A 23,925-nucleotide genomic window follows, 5' to 3' on the forward strand; every position below is an offset into this window, starting at 1 on the left:
GGCCTAGCCAGCGACTCCCCCCGCCCTTCCCGCGCCCTGTCTCGCGCCCCGTCTCCCTCCTCCCGCGCCCCGTCTCCCTCCTCCCGTGCCCCAGGCCCTCAGCACCCCCTAGCCCCCCCAACGGCGGGCGCAAGGAAGGGGCGGGTGCCGCGCTCTCTTCCCGGCCCGTAGTCCCCTCCCCGCGGCTTGGGCGCGCTGTACCTGGGGGTCTGGGGCCGCGCTCACCCTTGCGCCGCCGCCACCACCGCCGCCGGCCTAGCTGCCCCAGGACCGAAAGTGAAAGTGCAGCCCGGGGAGCGGCAGGCGGGCGCGGAGCGACGCTTCGGCCAGAGCCCTAGCGGCAGGTGGGGAAGCCCCTGGCTAAGGCGGGAGCTGGGGAAAGGGTAAACGGGAGTGGGGCCAAGCGAGGGAGGCCGCAGCTCCCAGGAAGGGAATTGGTAAATGAGCGCTGCACGCCGGGGAAGCTGCGAGGTTGCGATGCGGGGGATCAGGCGTGGGAAGTGCACGCCTTTCTGAACGCGGATCCGTGTGTGTGTGTGTGTGTGTGTTTTGAGATATTTTTTGTTTTTGTTTTTGTTTTTTCACTGTTCAGCGTTGGGAGGGTTAGGGGCATGCAGGAAAGGGCCGGTGCTCAAGTTGGGGACCGAAACCAGGCAGGCGCTGACAAGTCCACCAAGCCTACACGCGCTCGACGCCCATTGGACTCGCTGGATGTCCGTCATCTCGCCCCTGCCAATGGGCTGAGAGCTCTTGGCCCGCCTCAGAAAGAAACAGGAACCCAGTAGTCTGTTGTAGAGAAGTGCTGCACCTTCTGGGGCTTCGGTAGAGAATGACTACAGTGGGAGATGCTGTAGAGGAGATAGGTGGGTTAGAGGTGGCCCCCAGGACTTTCCTGCACTACCAAGGGCCACTGTACCCCAAGGATTAGCTGCTTCCCGCATCAACACGTTCCCTCTGATTTTTCAAAGTAAATGACCATTTCTTCACTCCCATTAGAACAATTAAAGCTGAATAAAATGGCCAAAAAGACCATCTTTAAACAGTTGAGGCTAAATGAGGTAACAAGTCAAGAAAACACAAACATTAAAACACCAAATGCTACAAGTTTATTACCGAAAAGGGGTCCCTATCCAGACCCCAAGAGAGGGTTCTTGGATTTTGCACAAGAAAGAATTTGAGGGGAGTCCATGGAGTAAAGTGAAAGCAAGTAATTAAGAAACTAAAGGAATAAAAGAATGGCTACTCATAGGCAGAGCACCCCCAAGGGCTGTTGGTTGTCCATTTTTAGGGTTATTTCTTGATTATATGCTAAACGGGGGAAATTATTCATGCCTCCCCTTTTTGGACCATATAGGGTAGCTTCCTGACGTTGCAATGGCGTTTGTAAACTGTCATGGAGCTGGTGAGACTGTAGCAGTGACGACCAGAGGACACTCTCATTGTCACCCTGGTTTTGGTGGGTTTTGGCCAGCTTCCTTACTGCAGCCTGTTTTATCAGCAAGGTCTTTATGACCTGTATCTTGTGCCTACCTTCTATCTCATTCTGTGACTTAGAATGTCTAACCTCCTGGGAGTGTAGCCCAGTAGGTCTCAGCCTTATTTTACCCAGCTCCTATTCAAGATAGAGTTGCTCTGGTTCAAATGTCTCTGACAATTTGGTGAGTGGACCATGGTCCTAGTGGGAACAGGACCCTTTTCATGCGGTTCTCAGACTTTCTTCTCCCACTTCTTTTTTGGCCTTCTTCCCTTTGAGAACTGGGGATTCCAAGTCACTGCAACAGTATTTCTCTTTTTTTTTCAATATTATGTTTCCTTTTTAAAAATATAATGTTTCATACTGCCTATTCTCTCTAGTCAAGGACATTTTATAATATAAAGATTAACACCCTGTTCCAAGACTCAACTATGGTGGGATCCAGGGAAGTTTTTTTCACTAAAATTCAACAAGAAATGAGAACTTTGAGATCTGGTAATTGCTGCATGTTCAGAATTTGACAGGAGGTATCAATGGATAGCATGTAGCCTCCAAGATCTCCAGACATCTCGGAGTGCTCCCAGTTTACTCAAGATGAGACCTCTTTGTCCAGTAAATGTATGCATTTCTTTGCTTTTGAATTTATATTTTTGAATATGATGGTTTTCCTTTTGCTTCTAGTAAAGTTTTTTTTGTTTTTGTTTTTTGTTTGTATCTCTTTTTTAATACATATTGAAAGTCCAGCTGGCAGAACTGAATGCACCCAACAGGCTGGAGGTTAATACAGAAGACAGCTGAGGAGACAAACAGGGCAATGCCCTGAATGGATGTGGGCAGAAAGGAGCTAAAGTGTAGGCGAGGAGAGAGCTGACACCGCCACCCGCTCCACGCCGTTTCCCCAAAAGTTCACCCTGACTCAGACTTTAGCTTGTCGCCCTGGCCGTGATTTCATCTTTAGAGTTGAAGTGCACTACAAAGAGCGATAAGTCAGAGGATTTGGCAGCATTCACTTCTAGTTTCAAAGCCCTAGCAGGGATGTAGAGGAGGCAGACCTTGGAGTAAGGACTTTAAGGAGTTCTAGTTCTAGAGCTTGTGAGATCAAAACAGCAAATTACCAGGCTTAGAAATGGTTAGAAGGAAGGGAACAGAGAGAAAGGGTACCTAGGTTTATTGATTCCCTACCAACTGTTAGATACTGCTAAATGCTAGCTGTGTGTGCATGTGTGTGTTTATAATTTGATCTTTTCAGCAACCCTGCAATGTAGGTATTATGCTTTATAGATGAGAAAAATGAGACAGGTTGGCAACTTGCTCAGAGTCAAAGAGAAAACACATACTACTTCTACTCACATTGCATTGGCCAGAACAAGGAGGGGTTGGTAAACACTAATAATATTGTGTACCATATAGTACATGAGGGCTGGTTGGCCGGTTGAGCCCATCCATTGCAGAGGCTTTTCAGTGTCCTTAGTCTCAGAGGTGAGCCAGAGGAATGAGGAGAATTTCAGGCCTAGGCCAATGAAATACATACCGCTTTGAGCTATTACTGATCTACTTAAAAAATATTGAATCCTAGATATTGTCAAGTGATGTTCAATTTTGCTGTAATTGATTGATTCAGTTCTGCTTTCATTAGCTTTTAGTCAATTAATGTCAGCATTTGGCCCATTTCTTCTGTTTTGCTGCCAAAGGTGCTCCTATTTTAATCATATTACCACTCTCCTTTTTGATGTAAAATCTCATCCAGAATCATGGTGTAGAAAACAGACAAAAGGAGGCCTGCTCTTATTAAACAGGGCAGCTCTACCCAGTCAGCCTTGCCCACTGCTATCCGGCCCTTCCACACACACTGTGGTCCTTGAGACTCTTCCATAGGCTCCCAGGGCCTTAGAACTTAAATTTTTTTAAATGCCAATTTAAAAAAGAATAATAATGCCCCTCATTCTTGATATTCTTGATAAAGAGGATGACTTCTTTTCCCCCTCTGTGCCAAGTTGCAGAGCAGGCTTGCTTAACAACAGCAATACCATCTTATTAATAATCAGAAACAGGGAAGACGGTACAGATGCCATGTTAAAGACTGTTCCAAAACAGGCCACTAAGCTCATATCAAATAATAAAGTCCTCTGAAATGTGGCAGCTTGAAAGCATTTACATATAGTCTATCTCATGGGATCTTCACATTGTACTTATGCAGGTGGCTAGTAGCTCCATTTTTCTAGAATGAGGAAACAGGATTAGACATGTGAAGTGACCTACCAGGGGACACCACATGGAAAAAGCCTGCTTTAAAGTGAAGCCAGTTCAAAGGACAGCAGGGCTGACAGAAACAGAAAATACCTCCACTAAAGCCCTCAGCTCCAACTGTCCTGAGCAAACCCTGTCCTTAGACTTTCCATTCAAGAGGACCAATGCTTTCCTTTTGGATTTAGCCAGTTGGAGTCAGTCTTCAGAGAGAGTCCTGTATTACCATACAACAGAGCACTATGGGAGGGAGTAATGTATGCCAGATTCTGTAGGAACAACTCAAGCAAGTTGAGTTACCACAGCTGCCCTTGAACTTCTAGAACTGTGGATCCTGAAGCACATTCTAGGTGCCATGAGGACTGATCACATGTTTCCCATTTTCCCTCCCTCAGGCATTTATTTCACAAGATTCTGCTGCCTAAGGTAACCTGAGCATGTTTCCAGTTCTTGCAGCCTTACAGAACCCAGGGAATCCACCCGTCTCCATCCTTCCTCAGTAGGTGACAGGCCCATCTAACTGCTGTCTAGCCAGTCTTCTCTATTCCTGTTGCTTTTTCCTTTGCTTCTGTCAACAAGGAGGTAAGTCACCATGACATATTTCTTAAATTTGTATTTCTTTCATAACTAATGAGACTGAACACATGCACTGAACATATGTTAATTAGCTGTTTTTGCTTTGTGTTTTCTCTTTTGAGAATTATATGTTTACGTTTCTTGTCCATTTATCTACTGGAGAATCACAATTCAGTTATATAAAAATTATCTATGACACACAAGAGAAAGCAATGAAATTTCTTTAAAATGCAAAGTGTCACAGTCAGTAAAGCTCTACTGTTCCAAAGAAAACCCACAAATGTGTCTGGATAAATCATGTCAATTTCTTAAAAGCCCAGATCTATAGCTGTTATGGTGAGTTGTTTGAAATATTAGAATTTACTAGATATTGTCAATCTGAACACATTAAAGCAAACCTTCGTTTAGGAGGCTTTATTTTATTTGTGACGCCCTCTGCCACAGCTATCTCACAAAGAAAGAATGAATTATCCAGCCAGGAGTGAACATGATCTTTGCATATGCCTAAAGGAATGATAAAAATATTGGGATGAAAAATATGTAGATTTGTTTATTGTTATTTTTTGAGGGACCATGGTGTTATACTACTAAATAATTGTCTTGCCTTAGCTATAATGGATATCTGTTGCAATAACTAAACATGGGAAAAATAACTTTTTAAAACCTTAGTTTCTAGAAGGTTAATGGATTTTATTATATTGAAATTAAATGAGCTATGATACAAAGGAGGAAAGGAAAGAAACGAATAACTTTCTCAATGAAGTTCTGTAAAGTATATACAATTGGGGCCTGAAAAGAGAAACTCATTTATGCTCATCCATAAATGGCAGTGTGAAATTGACAGAGTTTGGCTTAAGTGAAGTCTGTGGTTCTAGGATTGCTTGCAATTTATTGGAAAATTAGATTGTAATTATGGAAGAAATGACTCAAGTGGTCTTCAGGCCACCACAGCCTTTATTTTTTTTTTTCTTTCCCAACCCTTCCTAAGAGACAGTTCTCCTTATCTCATTTAAACTTACGAGTTTGAACTAAGTGGTGGGAAGTGGAAGAAAGAGATAATATCTTACCCCTATAAATCTACAACACTCCCTTGGTTACCCTGGTGCTTAGGAATGCTGACTTTATCTGTCCTTAAGAAGCTGTCTGGACCATAGGAGGAACGCTTGGTTTTATTTACAAAGCTGTCTAAAGGATGAACAAATGAAGTGTTTAGAGGCCTTTGAGACAAAGAAATACCAGCTATCAAATTGAAGAGAAGGGCAACAGTTTAGGCATAAACATTTTAAAATGCAAGATAATCTAAGCCTTTGTAAAATTTTAAGAGTAGTCTAATAGGCAGGTTTAGGGAAATAATTAAAATGACCTCTAGGCCAGGCACGGTGGCTCACGCCTGCAATCCCAACACTTTGGGGGGCCAAGGCAGGCAAATCATGAGGTCAGGAGATGGAGACCATCCTGGCCAACATGGTGAAACCCTATCTCTACTAAAATACAAAAAATTAGCCTGGCGTGGTGGTACGCGCCTGTAGTCCCAGCTACTTGGGAGCCTGAGGCAGGGGAATCGCTTGAACCCGGGAGGCTGAGGTTGCAGTGGACCAAGATTGTGCTACTGCACTCCAGCCTGGCGACAGAGCAAGACTCCGTCTCAAAAAAAAAAAAAAAAAAAAAAAAGAAGAACTCTATACTAAAAACAAGTTTTGATTACTCGTCTGGACTTGTTTGGCTCCAGGGGTTATTCTGTAAGTTTTGTTCTTCCAAGCAGAGACTCCCATTTAACTACATGACTGTGGTGGCAGACACTCCTAGTAGCCCACCCAAAATCCTCTCACATTTCCTTCTTTACTAACAGACCCTGATTTGTTTATGCATACCTCAGCAAAATACCTAGATAAAATACCCAGCCTCCCCTTTGTACTCCATTGCAAGTGACCGTATTGTTATTCTGTCTTGCCCATTCAGATGTAGGTAGAAGTTTCTTGGTAGAAATATCCAGAAAAGCCTTTTTAAAAAAGTAGAGAATCAGCCGGAATCCACCTTTGTTCTTCACTCACTGTCCTGTAACAGATGCCTGCAGATGCAGCAGGCATCTTACAACCATGAGGACGAAATCCACTCACTAAGGATGCTAGAATAGGAAGACAGAAGGAACCCCATCCCCAGTGACATCTTGGCACTGCCTCACAAGCCCTGGACTGCCTGCATAAGGCATCTTCATACATGAGGAAGATAAACACCTTACCTTACTTGTTTGACAAACTGTAGTCAGCCTTCTGTTATATCCAGCTAAAAGAAATTCTAAAAGATAGCATTACAGATCAAGCCATAAAGAGCTAAATCATTTCAAATATGTGTTCTCATGTTATAATTTTTTTTAGTGAATCCAACTGTTATGGTATTTGTTTAGGAAGTTTTCCTTGTCACTTTTTACTATCTTGTCTAAGAAAATGGCCCATTTCCTTCCCTTGGAGGAAACAGTGTCTCTTATTGTTAATTTTATTAGTTATCTATTATTGTATATCAATAATACGAACATATCAACTTAAAACAACACATTTATTAACTCACAGTCTCTGTGGGTTGGGAGTTTCTGTGGGCTGCAATCAAGGTAATGACTGGAGCTGCAGTCTCACCTGAGGCCCAGCAGAAGGGAAGGATCTCCTTCCAAGCTCACATCATTGTTCCAGCATTCAGTTCCTTGTTGACTATCGGATTGAGAACCTCAGTGTTTTGCCGACTGTTTTCTGGAGGCTGCTCTAAGATATGACTAGTTCCTTGCTATATCCTATGGGTTAGAAGCAAGTCACAGGTTTCTCTCACACTAAAAGAAAGGAAATTATGCAAGAGAATGAATACCAGGAGGCAAGGATCATGGGGGCAACTTAGATTACGTCTGCCACACTAATATTACTGCACATTGAAGGTATTTCTATTATTATAATCTTAGGATTGGCATAGTCTGTGTTCTTGAGGCAGGGAAGGAGACATATATCAAAAAAAAAAAACTGGTGGGTGGATAATTGGGAAGAAATTACAGAAGTGACTAGATCTAGAGACTAGAAAGATTTGGTTCTTCATTGAGCTGAAAATAGGAATATCTCCCAAATAAGAGATATTCATGAGAAATTAATGATAGCTTTTTCCCTGATGGAAAAATGAATTAGCTTATGCTCATCAGAAGTGATGCCAAATTCAGGAGAAAGAAGGCAGCTGACATCCTGACCAACAAAGAGACCAAGGCCCGATAACTGGATTTGAACATCGGTGAAGAAGATGATTAAAGGTAGAAAGAGCCTTTACAGTCTAGAGAGAATAGTATAGGCCCAATGGAAGCTCAAAGTTGAAGAGACTTTTAACAGAAAGACAAAGGAAAAGGTGTCCTTGGGACTAGGGGTCCGAGCAAGACTTGAATTATAAACTGAGCAGCCACAGAGAAACACTACAGATGTAGTTGAGTTATCTGAGCCTAACACCAAATATTCTAAAAAGACCCAAAGTACTAACCAGCTCTGACAGCAAGACCAGCCCATGTCTACCTCTGCAGAACTTTGAGAATCTTTGGCTCATTTTTATTACCTAACTCCCAGTCCATAAGAGATGGGAAAGAGACCAAGACTGAGTGGTTGAATCAGCCAAAGATGTCAAAATTAAACTTCAGTTAAATTAGCAAGAATTCTGGGCTTTTCTGTTTCTGTAGCATTGTGTTAGATTTGTTTTTTTCCTTGGTTTTCCAGTCCTGGTGGTAGATTGCTAAACTTTAATAAAATCTGTGTGAGTTTAGCATTCTGACTGTTCCCATTCTAAAAGATGAAAATAGAAAACTCAAAAGTTTATATCACTCATTTGATCTTTGTAAATGCACTGCTAAATAAAACACCCAAACTATTAAGGTGGTGTTTTGTTGTTGTTGTTGTTGTTTGTTTTGGGTTTTTTGTTTGTTTGTTTGTTTTTGTTGTTTTTTTTTTTTTTTTAGATGGGATTTTGCTCTTGTTGCCCAGGCTGGAGTGCAATGGTGTGATCTCGGCTCACAGCAACCTCTGCCTCCCATGTTCAAGTGATTCTCCTGCCTCAGCCTCCTGAGTAGCTGGGATTACAGGCATGTGCCACCACATCCGGCTAATTTTTGTACTTTTAGTAGAGATGGGGTTTCTTCATGTTGGTCAGGCTGGTCTTGAACTCCTGACCTCAAATTATCCACCCACCTCAGCCTCCCAAAGTGCTGGGATTACAGACACACTCAGCCATTAAGGTGCTTTTCTTTTTTTTCTTTACTGTTTTTGTAAGCAGTAATTTATTAATAGATCCAATAAGTAAATTGAAGCAACAAAATACATCAGAACGCTTACGAAACTTGCTTAACAGAAAAAAGATTCCTGAGCCACACTCTGAAAAATTCTGATACTATAAATCTTGAGAGATAAATAGACACATATATGTATGTGTGGATAGATGGATGGATGGATGGATAGATAAATGGAAAGATAGAGATTGAGATATAGCCTAAACTTCATGGCAAGTATAAGCTACTTTTGGGAATTTAGGGGAATAAAAAAATTATTTTATCACTGTTTTACTAGGAACAAAGCAGATTTTCCACACGTTAGCCAGAAAATGTAGGAGAATCAGTGAACCTCAAAGGGCCAGCACTCAAAACTGGGCAGCATCAGTATCAGTTCTGGACCCTAGAAGAACTGTTGGAGATGATGCAAACAGAAGAGGGAAGAAAGGTAGACAGAGTCTGGACTCGGCTGCAGTTTGTTGACAACTATCTGAATCATTCCCTTGCATTCTTTCTTAACGAATTATAAACGTGAAAATTGCACACTTGGAAATTAAAATATGGGTGTGTACTGGAGGGAAAGCACTGAGAGAGGAGTTAGGGGCTGGATAGGCAGATAGAGATGGAGGGTCTCAGGAGAAGGGACAGAAAGGAACAATGTTCACAGGAACAACTGCAGGACAGCACCTACCCCGCCTCTGCAGCTAACAGGAAGAAATGTGGTTAAGAACTTGCCCTTATGCCAGGATGTTGCTCAGCAGGGACTGTCTCAACTTAGGCACAGGTGCAACAAATCAACCTAAATGTCCTTAATTTGACCCAGCTCACTATAATTCCATTAACATAACATTAGCATTGTGGTTTTAGGCACCTCCCACCATGGGTTTCACTTAGGCATTCAACCAGTTGGAGTCACTTTGGTCAACCTTAGGCATGCGTAGATGTAGTACCCCAAGAGGGAATTTTATCCCTCCCATCTGGGTAAAACCCACAGAAGACTTCCTGGCCTCTGCCACATAAAAGATGCAGAACACAGACACCTTACTGGCAACCTGCTTTCAGGACCCCTCTCTTCGCTGAGAGCTTTTCTTTTGCTTAATAAATTTTGCTCTGCCCTACTCACCCTCCGTGTCTGTGTGCCTATTTTGTAGTTGTGAGATAAGACCCCTCACCAAACTCCAGGGGCAAAAGCAGACTGCTACAGCACCAGAGTGGCCATTCTGCTTGTGAGTTTTGGACTATACATTCTCAGCTGGCAAAACAGAGGAACTGTATAGTAAGGAATTAATAAGTGTTCATTGTTTAGAGAGTACAAACTCTAAGCAGAAAGGAGGATTACATCAACTGGGACACTTTTGAAAGAGAAAGTAAATGGTAACCTAAAGACTTGGGGTTGGAGGGACGGACAACCAGCATAAATCAAGTCTCCCCATGGGCAAAGCCAGGGAACACAGAAAGCCATTCCTGCTAGGCAGTCCCAGGGCACAGAGCAGGATAGAGAAGGGTGAGGAGTGGACCTGTAGGGGCCAATGGAAGACCTCCAGCCTCAGCTTGTTGAACCACAGCAGGTGTTTCCTATGGGTCTCACTAACCAAGCATCAGTTAGCAACTGTGATCACCTAATTCACCTGCTCATCAAAGCAATATATAATGCCAACCTCATTTCATGTTTTGTATCCATGCAATTACAAATAAGGAAAAGAAAAATAACACAATCAAAAAGATCAATGACATTTTAAAAACTAATTTCTATGTTGTGTCAGGGTTCAATGGCAGAGCACAGAATCACTAAGCTATTTAATCAGAAAAGGATTTATTGCAGGCTATTACATGACTTACATAATCATTGGGAAGGCTTAAAAAATACACTAGACTGAGCTTCCAGAAACAAATCCCAAAACCACAATGCAGAACTTGGCCACCAGTGAAACTGTTTCTCTTGCCATGATCCAGAAGCCATCTGCTAAATTGGGCAGCCTCTGCCACAATTGCTGGCTCCAGAACCATACCATGTGTACCACAATCTGTCCCCACAAAATGAATAGCTCAAGAGCTGCCTCTCTCCCTACTGAAATCAATTCCAAATTCAAGTCTCCCACCAGTGCTACTGTTTGGCAGAGCCTAAAGCGAATCCAGAATCTAGGAGCAAGGAGTCTGGAAAATAAAGTGTTTGCTTTCCAGGCTCTGCAGTGGTGTGAGAAATTCTGAAAAGCGTTTGGAAGAGATGCTGAGTGAGCCAATCCCAATATCTGCCATAAATGTTAAACTGTACTGAGGATGAACAAATAAAAAAGAAATAAAGCAATCATGAGGAGGCCTCAAGTAATATTGATTGTAATTATGAACAAAAAATAATAATTGAGCTACCAATCGTAGATTTAGATTATGAAAGACACGGGGCACTTGGGAGTGAGATGAATATTTAACATTTGACAGAAGCATATTGCCAAAAATCAAGTTATCATTTAGTATATTTGGAATGTCTCCAGGGGCTTTAAAACCCTTTTGCCTGCTCAACACGCCTCCCTTTCCTCCTGTAAGTGAATAATCACACTGCTCAGGCTCAGTCTGAGATGAACACAGCACCTCCACTCTCTGGCCACCGCGATGAGGCCAAGGGCAAAGCCAGTCCAAGCAGACTCCCAGCCCAGGATTGTTCCGGCTGAAGCTAACAGGGAAGCCTCTTTTTTTTTTCCTTTATGTTCCCAGCACTGTCCAAATATGGCCCTGGAGTTAATGGCTAAGTTCCCGCTACGGGTGATGGCTGAGAGAATAACCCCAAAGAAGAAAGAAAAGGAGGCTAAGCTTGAGAGGCTTTTTTGTTGTGCAGGTTTTCTGAGTTCATCCTTAATTAAGGCCTGGGACTACCTCTTTCCTCCAGCTTTCTTCAATGCCTGAGGCATCCACAATCCATGCCATAAATCCTCCCTTTTGGATACAGATAGTTTTATTGCGGTGAGAATCAGTAGCGTTTAATTTTAAGAGTTGTAATAAACAAACCACAGTCTCAATCTTATAACCTGCTATTCCACTATTCACTTAAAGGAAGGTAGTGTCTTTTGTGTTCCATGAGAAAAGTGACATTTCTTTGCTTTCCCATACATTGTTTGAGGTCAGCCTAAATTCCAATGAAGCCAAACCTGAACTGCATTCCTTTTTTTTTTTTTTTTTTTGAGACGGCGTCTCACTCTGTTGCCAAGGCTGGAGTGCAATGGCATGATCTCAGCTCACTGCAACCTCCGCCTCCCAGGTTCAAGCGATTCTTCTGCCTCAGCCTCCCGAGTAGCTGAGACTGCAGGCACCCACCACCACGCCCGGCTAATTTTTATATTTTTAATAGAGATGGGATTTCAACATGTTGGCTAGGATGGTCTCCATCTCTTGATCTCGTGATCCGCCTGCCTCGGCCTCCCAATGTGCTGGGATTCCAGGCGTGAGCCACCACGCCCAGCTTGAACTGCATTTTCTAACCAACTGACTTTATTTCAGTGATTTTGTAACATCACTCAATTTCAGGTAAGTACTCTCTAAGAACAGCTTCATTTGTCAGAAGCCTCGTGGACACCTACCACCATATCATCATGTTTTCATCCTACAGACAATCACCAGCGGTGTAGACTGGTGAGTTCCAGCTATTTCACTAACAATGGGGAAGAGCCAAAGAAAAATTACTGTGAGACGAGGAAGGCAGGAGCACCTATGGCTCCAGAGGGGGGTGTGTGTGTGTGTGTAAGAGGGAGAGAGAGAAAATAAAATGTTTTCTACCAGCAAAACTCAGGTGTGTTTCCTTTACTTGCCTTGAAGCTTCTTCAAAATTTGTTATACTGTAAGTTTGAAAAACCAAACACTTTTCCTAGGATTGTTTTTTCACATACTAAGGACCAGATCAGATCAGCAATTAGAAGTATGACATACGAAATAATCACCCTCAAGGAAGGTTTAAATTAGGGATGAATTTCCAGTATTGACATGGATCTTTCCAAGCACCCTGCATATTCAGCACAGTATTCTAGTATTTTGTGAGTGAAGTCATTATTTCTCAGGACATCATCAAAAGATTGAGCGTGTAATAGACATAAAGCACCTATGGATTTAATATTTACAATTTTGACTATTTGAGTGTGACCTGAAGGTCTAGCGCTTGGGTAGTTTATAATTTTGCCAAGACGTAGGTTAGAGTTACATGAACAGATGCAAGAGAAGGAGCCACTTCATCCATATGTGGGCCAATGACTCAGAATCCACATCCCAACCCAATTCTGTTGTTCTCCATTTGCCATCACAGGTATATTCACTTTCTCAAGTGATAAAATCTCAATGGAAACAACATAAAAAGCTTTACAATTTCATGAACATTCTTGAAAGGATCTCTCAAAGTTCTAAAAATCATTTTACTGCATTTTATGGGAGAAAATGTATACTCAAGTATATATTTAATCTGGCAACTAACTAATCAGCATTTGCTTATTTGCCATTTAGCAAACAACATAGCTTTAAAAAAGACAAATGAAAGAAAATCTCATTTTCAGAATTAGTAGCAAGAATATGCAGGGTGCTTGGAAAGATCCATGTCAATACTGGAAATTCATCCCTAATTTAAACCTTCCTTGAGGGTGATTATTTTGTATGTCATACTTCTAATTGCTGATCTGATCTGGTCCTTAGTATGTGATAAAACAATATACTTGAGATTTGAATGTTGATAAACAGTCTTGTAAAAGTTTGCTGAAATCTAAACATTACTAGTTTTCCTTAAACTGTTGAGGATCATATGTACAACCATGTAATTTTTTAGTGAGTCCTATAAAATTGCTACTGATTCTGAAAATGAGATTTTCTTTCATTTGTCTTCTTTTAAGCTATGTTGTTTGCTAAATGGCAAATAAGCAAATGCTGATTAGTTAGTTGCCAGATTAAATATTTTTTTCTCAATTATGTTGGGTTTTGTGCCATATTTGATATTGTCTATAACCTCTTCTTTCTTGCATTTTCTCAGCTCCCTTAGATTCAGAGATACCACTCTCATAGTAATAACTTGTAATTTGTTTGTTTACTTACTTTGATTTCTCTTTTGAGCTCTAAATCTGTATAAACACTTACTCTGGAGACTTCTCCTGAATATTTGTGTCAGAGTTCTCCGGAGAAATAAAACTTACAGGAGAGAGAAGAAGAAGAAGAGGAAGAAGAGGAAGAGAGAGGAAGAGAGAAGAAGAGAGATTGATTCTAAGGATTTTGCTCATACAATTGTGGAGACTGACAAGTCCAAAATTTGCAGTGCAGGCTGGCAAGCTGGAGAAACCAAGGAAGAGTCAATGTTTTCATCTTGAGTTCAAAGGCAGTCTGGAGTCAGAACTCCCTCTTCCTCAGGGTACCTCAATCTTTTCTCTTAAGACCTTCAGCGGATTGGATGAGGCCCAGCTACATTATGGAGGATAATCAGATCTACACAAAGTCTCCTGATTCAAATATTAATCATACTAAAAAATAGCAGCAGCATATAGACTAACATTTGACCAAACATGTGGGTGCCATAGCTTAGCCAAGATGACACATAAAATTAACCATCTCAATGGTTAGAAACACTTTTAAATTCAACAGACTCCAGAAGAAACTGCCACGTTCCTCACATTCCTCACAAACTCAATCTCCTTTTGTGTTCCCTTTTTGGTTTCCTTCCTGTGGGCATATGTAGGGGAAGGGCAGGCCTGGGCATTCAGGCTGATGGGACCCAGGGGGAAGCACAGGATGAAGGCAAGAGCAGGGGCAGAGGTATCCTTTATCTATGACCAGGTACTGTAGTCATGTCCTAGACCTAGAAGGAGCACCAACGTCAAAGCAAGGAAACCTAATAGCTCAGTGAAAGCTAATGAAATATGTAGTCAAAGAAAGAGACATCAAGAGAGCAGGAAATCTGAGGCTGATAAAAGCATGATTGGGCCAGAGGGAACACAACTCAACAGGAAGAGCTAGTTTATATTGAGCATTTCCTGTGTCCCAAGCAGGACATCCTCCATATAAACTAGCTTTAATTATAGGAAATCTTCATTTATGTCTGCTCTGTCAGGTGAATAATTTGCGAGTTACACAGCTAGAAAGCTATAGAGACTTGTTGGTGGAGAGGCTGGGGTTAATTCCAGAAACAAATTCTGCCTTTCAAATCTTTCCTGGTGTGGGTATACTCGTGTCATATTTATTTAAAAGCGATCATGGAGGAATAAACTATCCCAAGTGTGATTTTTGTCTTGCTTTCTACCTGACCACCCAAGCTAGATGTCATTAACACATCAGCGTCATCTCCTGCCACTCATCTCTTCACTGCTGTATTTCAGCAGGTCTTGTTGATTTTGCTGCCAAAGGATGTCTTGAACCTTTCCTTTCCTTTTCATTTATCTTGCCTCTAATCGGGCTTCAAATAATTTCACCTATGCTGTTACAGCACCTCCTAATATTTTAAATTGGTAACCTCTTTCTCTTCTTGAATTTGTTTTTTGTATTGTTCCTTCCCAGGCTAGCAGGAAGCCCAGAAATCTAAATCAGGAAGCCAGAGTTTGGCAAGAGATTTAAGAAGAAGAGCAACTTCTGCCATGGGAAAAAATTTTCAAAGCAGAATCAAAAATATTGCTCAGGAACAAAGGTGGTCCCAGAAACCTAGAAAAAAATCCAGATAAAGTATAATTCCAAATGTTATCAAACAGAGGTGCAAGAATTGTGTCTTAGGTAGTGCGATGGTTAATTTTATGTGTCACCTTGACTGGACTAAGGGATGCCCAGGTAGCCTGTAAAATATTTCTTGGCCAGGCATGGTGGCTCATGCCTGTAATTTCAGCACTTTGGGAGGCTGAGGCAGGAGGATCACTTGAGGCCAGGAGTTTGAGATCAGCCTTGGTAACATAACAAGACCCCATTTGTATTAGTTCCTTTTCATGCTGCTGATAAAGACATACCCGAGACTGGGCAATTTACTGGGCAGGCATTACTTTTCCATGTGACAAACTGCCACAAATTCAATAGCTTAACACACGTTTATTATCTCACAGTTTCTGAGGGCCTTGAGTCCAGGCACAGCTTATATGGGTTTGCAGGGTCACATGAGGCTGGAATCAAGGTGTCATCCAGGGATACAGTCTCACCTGAGGTGTGACTGGAGAGGGATCCACTTTCAGTCTCACTCAGGTTGTTGGCAGAATTCAATTCCACAAGGTTATAGGACAGAGCACTTCAGTTTCTTGCTGGCTGTTGACTAGAGGCTGCCCTCATCTCCTAGAGGCCACCTGCAGTTCTTTACCATGTGGGATCCCCCAGTGTGGCTGCCTGCTTTCTCAAGAAAGCAAGGGAGAGAGAGACTCCATTAGGGTGAGCCTTACAATCTTATGAAACACAGTCATATAATCATACACATCCTGTCATCTTTGTCATATTCTGTTTGGAGGAAATAAGTGGCAGATGCCACCTGCAGTCAAGGTTAGGGGATCACATGAAGACAACACCAGGAGGCATGGGTGATGGAAACACATTGGTAGTCTGTGTATCACAGGTACCAAAAATATTTGACAGCATTTCCCATCTTTCTACTTTTCACCATTTCCACCACCATCCTCCTCATTTGAGTCCACAGTATTTCTTGCATAGATACTACAGTAGCCTCCAAATTCACCTCATTTTTGCACTTGCCTCCTTAGAATCCATTCCACACAGCAGGCAAAGTGTTTTCTTAAAATGGGCAAAAATCTTCATTCTTCACTCAGGTGTACAAGAAATACCACATTTTCTTATTTTATTTAAATCAATAAATTCTATCCCGAGCTCCTACCCTACTAGGCTGGTGAGAAATTCCAAGACCCCCAATGGTTGCCTAAAACTGCAGATAGTATTGAATCCTAAGTACACTATGCATGAATTTCTTTTTCCTTCTTCACAGTTTTATGGATAGATTTGTTTCTACCATAGATCTTAGCAACCTCAACATACAATTTTTTCCCTCATTAAGTCAAGAACTTTCACATTTTCACTTAAAAGAAATACTTTACTGCTTCTCATTAGTATATTCAAATTGCCAGCATCACTATTCTTGTGCTTTGAGGCTGTTATTAAGTAAAATAAGGGTTGCTCACACAAGCATGACCATGCCTTGACAGTGGATCTGATAACCACAAAGGTTACTAAGTGACTAATGAGCCGGTAGTGTAGACAGTGGGGATATGCTGGGCAACGTGATGATTCCTATCCCAGACAAGTCAGAGCAGAGAGGCACAAGATTTTATCACACTACTCAGAATGATGCATAATTGAAAATGTGTAAATTGTTTGTTTCTAGAATTTTCCACATAATATTTTTGGACCGAGATTGACTTTGGGTAACTGAAACCATGGAAATGTAGATAAGAGTGGACTCCTGTATTCATACCCAATGCCTGATGTTCAAATGTTCATCCCCTTGAGAACACAATTACCTCAGAAAACACATTCCTCAGACCCTCCACTGGCAGCCTGGGTTGGGAGCTCAGGTTCTTGCCTCTGCTACAGTTCTTGGTCATGTCTAATCCAGCATTCAAATGTCTCTTCTACTGGCCCAGGAATCTTGTGTCCACCTGTAAATTGGATCCTATCCTGCTTAGGACCCCTCAATGACTTCCCTTGACACTTCCTGAGGTCTATACGTCCCTATATGTTCTAATCCCTGTCCATCCTTCCAAACCATCTCCTATCTGTTTTCTCTTTGCTAAGTTTCTATCATATCATACTGACCTTCTTTCATTTCCATAAGCATGCTAAGCAGTTTTCTGCCTCACACATGCTATTCTGTCAGCCTGGAAAACTTTCCCATCTGCAAACAATTGGACTTCAACTTAAATGTCACCTTCCCTGACCATTTTATTAAAAAGTAGTCACATACCCTTATTTCTCTAACACCACTGTAATCATAATTATTTTTATTCCATTAAAAAATGTTTCTGGCCAGGCACAGTGGCCCACAACTGTAATCCCAGCACTTTGGGAGGCCAAGGCAGGAGGATAACTTCAGCCCTGGAGTTTGAGACCAGCCTGGGCAACATGGCAAAACGCTATTTCTACCAAAAATTAGCCGGGCATGGTGGCATGCACCTGTAGTCCAGCTACTTGAGAGGCTGAGGTGGGACAATCGATTGAGCCTGGGAAGTGGAAGCTGCAGTGGGCTGCAATCGCACCACTGCACTCCAGTCTGGGTTACAGAACAAGGCCCTGTCTCAAAAATAAATAAATTAATTAATTAAAAATGTTTCTGTTTACTTAGTCATTGGTCAGTAAGAGGCCAGGACTGTGTCTCTCTCTTTCTAAGCACTGCTTTCTCTGTACCCTGCAAATTCTGATAGGCTGTATTTTCATTTTCATTTAGTTGAAAATACTTTCTAATTTCTTGAAACATCATCTTTGACACAGAAGTTATTTAGAAGTATGTTGATTAGTCTTCAAATATTTGGGTATTTTCCAGCTATCTTTCTGTTACTGATTTCTAGTTTAATTCCATTGGTCTGAGAGCATACTTTGTATGATATATATTCTTTTAAATGTGTCAAGGTGTGTTTTATGGTCCAGAATGTGGTGTATCTTAGCAGATGTTCTATGTGAATCAGAGAAGAATGTGCATTTTGCTGTTGTCAGATGAAGTGTTCTATAAATGTCAATTAGATCCAGTTGATTGATGGTCACATCTATCTTTTTCACCACTGTATTCCCAGCATCTAACAGAGAACTTGACCTATAGCATGTGCTCCATACATGCTTAATGAGTGAAAGGAAGAAGGCAAGCACAGGAAGGGAAAAATGAATACAGAGATCTTATATGTTACTCCCCAGATTAAACACTTTCAATAGTTGACTATAATCTACACGATATATTTTAGCTGTTGTTCCTTCTACTCACTAGCAATATTTTACAATCCATATACTATATTTCTTCTGTTGTAACAATTATTTTATACACCACTGTATAAGAAAAAATAAATGCTGCTAATAATATCATAAGATGCCATCAATTTCAAAGGTGTTTAAACATCAAAAAGAAAACTTGAGTTAGAGAGTTGATGAAATATTGTGGTTAGCTAAAGTTTATCTGGTCCTCTAGATGAATTTATCCTTATTTATCCTTGTATCCCCAGCACCAAGCATAGTATGTGGTAAAGATACTCAGTAACATTAGTTCAGTTTAGTTATTTGATTTGTTGCTTATTCTGCACCACCAGCCACCTGGCTTTCCTTCATTCTGCATCCCTGATATCTTCTATACTCTAATGCTGTCGGTGTTACTGGCTGGCCAAAGATTTTAATTTCTTTTGAAATGCCTTTGCTCCACAAAAATCTGACTCTTTTCCACTTTTCTAATAAACTTGATGTATGCTGTTAGCTGCAGTACAACTAAACATCTGCCAGACTTGTGTGTGTGTTCTTAAAGCTACTATGATACATTAATGTCCTGCCTCACTGTCCCCATTCCCTCAATACAGTTACAGTGTGGTTTTAGATGCTGTGGCAAATGAGAGAGGAAGAGTATTTGGGCAGAGAGAATTTCTGAAAGCTTCAAATAAATAGATAATTACCCTTGTCTATTTACTAGACTGGCCATTCCTTAAGCTTTATTTTTAATATCTACTTAGGAAAAGCAAGAAAGAAGAAAATAAAACTCTTAGGGTTCTTCTCCCCCAGTTAAATAAGCCCTATCCCTTTTTATCCCTTTGAAATAGGACTTTTTTGAAAAAAGAGCCACAAATGGGTGTCGTGGTGGATGAATTTAGCTATCCAGGTTCAGCCAGTATGGTGTTTTTTAGACATGTAAGAAGGCTGTGCCTCCTCCAGTCAGCCAGCACATGACTTCCTAACCATGTTACTGTAGCTGATTCATATACTCCTCATTACCCACTGGCCCCTTAAAACCATCTGAATTTTTGACCCCTGCCTTGAACATTACGGTTTTTATTCTCCAGGAAGAACTCCAGCTTACTGTGTCTCCTTAATTTTGTTACTCTTATTTTGAAATACTTGCCATTAGAGATGGATCAGTTTCTCTAACTATAGGGAAAACTATACTGTGAAGATGAAATAAACTAGTTTTAGAAATGTTTATTAGATAAATTTTTAGTGCAGGGAATAGCTATAAAAATAATCCCCAACTCTATCCCCACAAAGCTCAAATGTCCGTGGTATTTATGAGGTAGTATTGGAAAGGGGAGGAGAGTAGACAGAATTTTAAAACTCTTGTGACAATTTTAGCACTCAAAACTGCATCAAGAATTTTTGGATCTGAGACTGAGACTCCCCTCTAATTCTGGCTCTAACGCACATTCCTTCAAACAGATCTTTCCTGTGTTTTTGCTTGGATTTTAATAAAGCAAAGGCAGGGTAAGTCAATATTGGATGAAATTGCAAAGAGTAGTTCTCATGAGTCTTTTAATTCATAGCCATAAGGGATAGGTGTTCTTTGTTTCCCTTTTAAAAAGTCAGTTGGGGGTAGAAGACAAGTGATTAAGAAGTTAAAAGTAAAATTGAAATGCTTCCCTCTGTTTAAGAAATAAAAATATAGGCTGGGCGCGATGGCTTATGCCTGTAATCCCAGCATTTTGGGAGGCTGAGGCAGGTGGATTGCCTGAGCTCAGGAGTTCACGAACAGCCTGGGCAACAAGGTGATACCCCGTCTCTACTAAAATACAAAAAAAATTAGCTGAGCATGGCGGCGTGTGCCTGTAGTCCCAGCTACTTGGGAGGCTGAAGCAGGAGAACTGCTTGAACCCGGGATGTGGAGGTTCTAGTGAGCCGAGATCGCCCTGCTGCACTCCAGCCTGGGTGACAGAGTGAGACTCCTTCTCAAAATAAATAAATAAATAAATAAATAAATAAATAAATAAAATAAAATAAAATAAATAACGTTTTTTGGGAATTTGCTGCTTTTAGTTTTTTAAATAGTAGTTTCCATTTTACTTTTCCCCTCTACCTTACTTTGTCCCCTGACTTCTACCCACTCTATGTTTACCTACCACCCTGAATAAAATTTAAGTCACCAAATGCTAATCTAAAAAACACTGAGACTCCTGTATTGGTTGAAACCCTGTGAGGATAATAGAAGATAAGTGGTTCTGAAACACTGGCCATTATTTTTTCTACTACACCAATTTAAACTCGAATTTATTAGATTTCATTATTATTTTCGAAATAAGACTTTGTAGTTCACAGACTAACCTATTTAAAGCTATTGTGATAAACTAAGCCTGTTAGAAGTGGATATATTCATCTTGTAAATTATTTCAAATTTTAGCCTGAAATTCCCTGGCATTTATACAAACGTAAAAATTTTCTTTTTTTTTTTTATTATTATACTTTAGGTTTTAGGGTACATGTGCACAATGTGCAGGTTTGTTACATATGTATCCATGTGCCGTGTTGGTGTGCTGCACCCATTAACTCGTCATTTAGCATTAGGTATATCTCCTAATGCTGTCCCTCCCCCCTCCCCCCAACCCACAACAGTCCCTGGAGTGTGATGTTCCCCTTCCTGTGTCCATAAGTTTTCATTGTTCAATTCCCACCTATGAGTGAGAACATGCGGTGTTTGGTTTTTTGTCCTTGTGATAGTTTACTGAGAATGATGTTTTCCAGTTTCATCCATGTCCCCACAAAGGACATGAACTCATCATTTTTTATGGCTGCATAGTATTCCATGGTGTATATGTGCCACATTTTCTTAATCCAGTCTATTGCTGTTGGACATTTGGGTTGGTTCCAAGCCTTTGCTATTGTGAATAGTACCACAACAAACGTGTGTGCATGTGTCTTTATAGCAGCATGATATATAGTCCTTTGGGTATATACCCAGTAATGGGACGGCTGGGTCAAATGGTATTTCTAGTTCTAGATCCCTGAGGAATCACCACACTGACTTCCACGATGGTTGAACTACTTTACAGTCCCACCAGCAGTGCAAAAGTGTTCCTATTTCTCCACATCCTCTCCAGCACCTGTTGTTTCCTGACTTTTTAATGATGGCCATTCTAACTGGTGTGAGATGGTATCTCACGGTGGTTTTGATTTGCATTTCTCTGATGGCCAGTGATGATGAGCATTTTTTCATGTGTTTTTTGGCTGCATAAATGTCTTCTTTTGAGAAGTGTCTGTTCATGTCCTTCGCCCACTTTTTGATGGGGTTGTTTGTTTTTTTCTTCTAAATTTGTTTCAGTTCATTGTAGATTCTGGATATTAGCCCTTTGTCAGATGAGTAGGTTGCAAAAATTTTCTCCCATTCTGTAGGTTGCCTGTTCACTCTGATGGTAGTTTCTTTTGCTGTGCAGAAGCTCTTTAGTTTAATTAGATCCCATTTGTCAATTTTGGCTTTTGTTGCCATTGCTTTTGGTGTTTTAGACATGAAGTCCTTGCCCACGCCTATGTCCTGAATGGTATTGCCTAGGCTTTCTTGTAGGGTTTTAATGGTTTTAGGTCTAACATTTAAGTCTTTAATCCATCTTGAATTAATTTTTGTATAAGGTGTAAGGAAGGGATCCAGTTTCAGCTTTGTACATATGGCTAGCCAGTTTTCCCAGCACCATTTATTAAATAGGGAATCCTTTCCCCATTTCTTGTTTCTGTCAGGTTTGTCAAAGATCAGATAGTTGTAGATATGTGGCATCATTTCTGAGGGCTCTGTTCTGTTCCATTGATCTATGTCTCTGTTGTGGTACCAGTACCATGCTGTTTTGGTTACTGTAGCCTTGTAGTATAGTTTGAAGTCAGGTAGCGTGATGCCTCCAGCTTTGTTCTTTTGGCTTAGGATTGACTTGGCGACGCGGGCTCTTTTTTGGTGCCATATGAACTTTAAAGTAGTTTTTTCCAATTCTGTGAAGAAAGCCATTGGTAGCTTGATGAGGAAGGCATTGAATCTATAAATTACCTTGGGCAGTATGACCATTTTCACGATATTGATTCTTCCTACCCATGAGCATGGAATGTTCTTCCATTTGTTTGTATCCTCTTTTATTTCATTGAGCAGTGGTTTGTAGTTCTCCTTGAAGAGGTCCTTCACATCCCTTGTAAGTTGGATTCCTAGGTATTTTATTCTCTTTGAAGCAATTGTGAATGGGAGTTCCCTCATGATTTGGCTCTCTGTTTGTCTGTGATTGGTGTACAAGAATGCTTGTGATTTTTGTACATTGATTTTGTATCCTGAGACTTTGCTGAAGTTGCTAATCAGCTTAAGGAGATTTTGGGCCGAGACAATGGGGTTTTCTAGATATACAATCATGTCATCTGCAAACAGGGACAATTTGACTTCCTCTTTTCCTAATTGAATACCCTTTATTTCCTTCTCCTGCCTGATTGCCCTGGCCAGAACTTCCAGCACTATGTTGAATAGGAGTGGTGAGAGAGGGCATCCCTGTCTTGTGCCCGTTTTCAAAGGGAATGCTTCCAGTTTTTGCCCATTCAGTATGATATTGGCTGTGGGTTTGTCATAGATAGCTCTTATTATTCTGAGATACGTCCCATCAATACCTAATTTATTGAGAATTTTTAGCATGAAGGGTTGTTGAATTTTGTCAAAGGCCTTTTCTGTATCTATTGAGATAATCATGTGGTTTTTGTCTTTGGTTCTGTTTATATGCTGGATTACATTTATTGATTTGTGTATGTTGAACCAGCCTTGCATCCCAGGGATGAAGCCCACTTGATCATGGTGGATAAGCTTTTAGATGTTCTGCTGGATTCAGTTTGCCAGTATTTCATTGAGGATTTTTGCATCAATGTTCATCAAGGATATTGGTCTGAAATTCTCTTTTTTGGTTATGTCTCTGCCAGGCTTTGGTATCAGGACGATGCTGGCTTCATAAAATGGGTTAGGGAGGATTCCCTCTTTTTCTATCGATTGGAATAGTTTCAGAAGGAATGGTACCAGTTCCTCCTTGTACCTCTGGTAGAATTCGGCTGTGAATCCATCAGGTCCTGGACTCTTTTTGGTTGGTAAGCTATTGATTATTGCCAGAATTTCAGAGCCTGTTATTGGTCTATTCAGAGATTGAACTTCTTCCTGGTTTAGTCTTGGGAGACTGTATTTGTCGAGGAATTTATCCATTTCTTCTAGATTTTCTAGTTTATTTGCGTAGAGGTGTTTGTAGTATTCTCTGATGGTAGATTGTATTTCTGTGGGATCAGTGGCGATAACCCCTTTATCATTTTTTATTGCATCTATTTGATTCTTCTCTCTATTCCTCTTTATTAGTCTTGCTAGCGGTCTATCAATTTTGTTGATCTTTTCAAAAAACCAGCTCCTGGATTCATTAATTTTTTGAAGGGTTTTTTTGTGTCTCTATTTCCTTCTATTTCCTGCTCTGATTTTAGTTAT

The 23,925-nt window shown here is 40.9% G+C and overlaps 2 protein-coding genes across 2 annotated transcripts in view; one reads left to right on the forward strand and one right to left on the reverse strand.

Moving 5' to 3' along the window:
• ERAP1 (endoplasmic reticulum aminopeptidase 1) overlaps positions 1–442 on the reverse strand; it is a 33,513-nt gene extending 33,071 nt beyond the window's left edge. Inside the window, exon 1 of the mRNA XM_003277193.4 lies at positions 202–442. The gene's annotated coding sequence lies outside the window, so the exon portion shown is untranslated. The remainder of the gene's footprint in view (positions 1–201) is intronic.
• ERAP2 (endoplasmic reticulum aminopeptidase 2) overlaps positions 259–23,925 on the forward strand; it is a 123,421-nt gene continuing 99,754 nt past the window's right edge. The window contains exons 1-2 of the mRNA XM_030817082.1: positions 259–344; positions 4,114–4,300. The gene's annotated coding sequence lies outside the window, so the exon portion shown is untranslated. The remainder of the gene's footprint in view (positions 345–4,113; positions 4,301–23,925) is intronic.

The sequence above is a fragment of the Nomascus leucogenys genome, chromosome 2 (assembly GCF_006542625.1).
Source record: "Nomascus leucogenys isolate Asia chromosome 2, Asia_NLE_v1, whole genome shotgun sequence".
NCBI classification, from domain to species: domain Eukaryota; kingdom Metazoa; phylum Chordata; class Mammalia; order Primates; family Hylobatidae; genus Nomascus; species Nomascus leucogenys.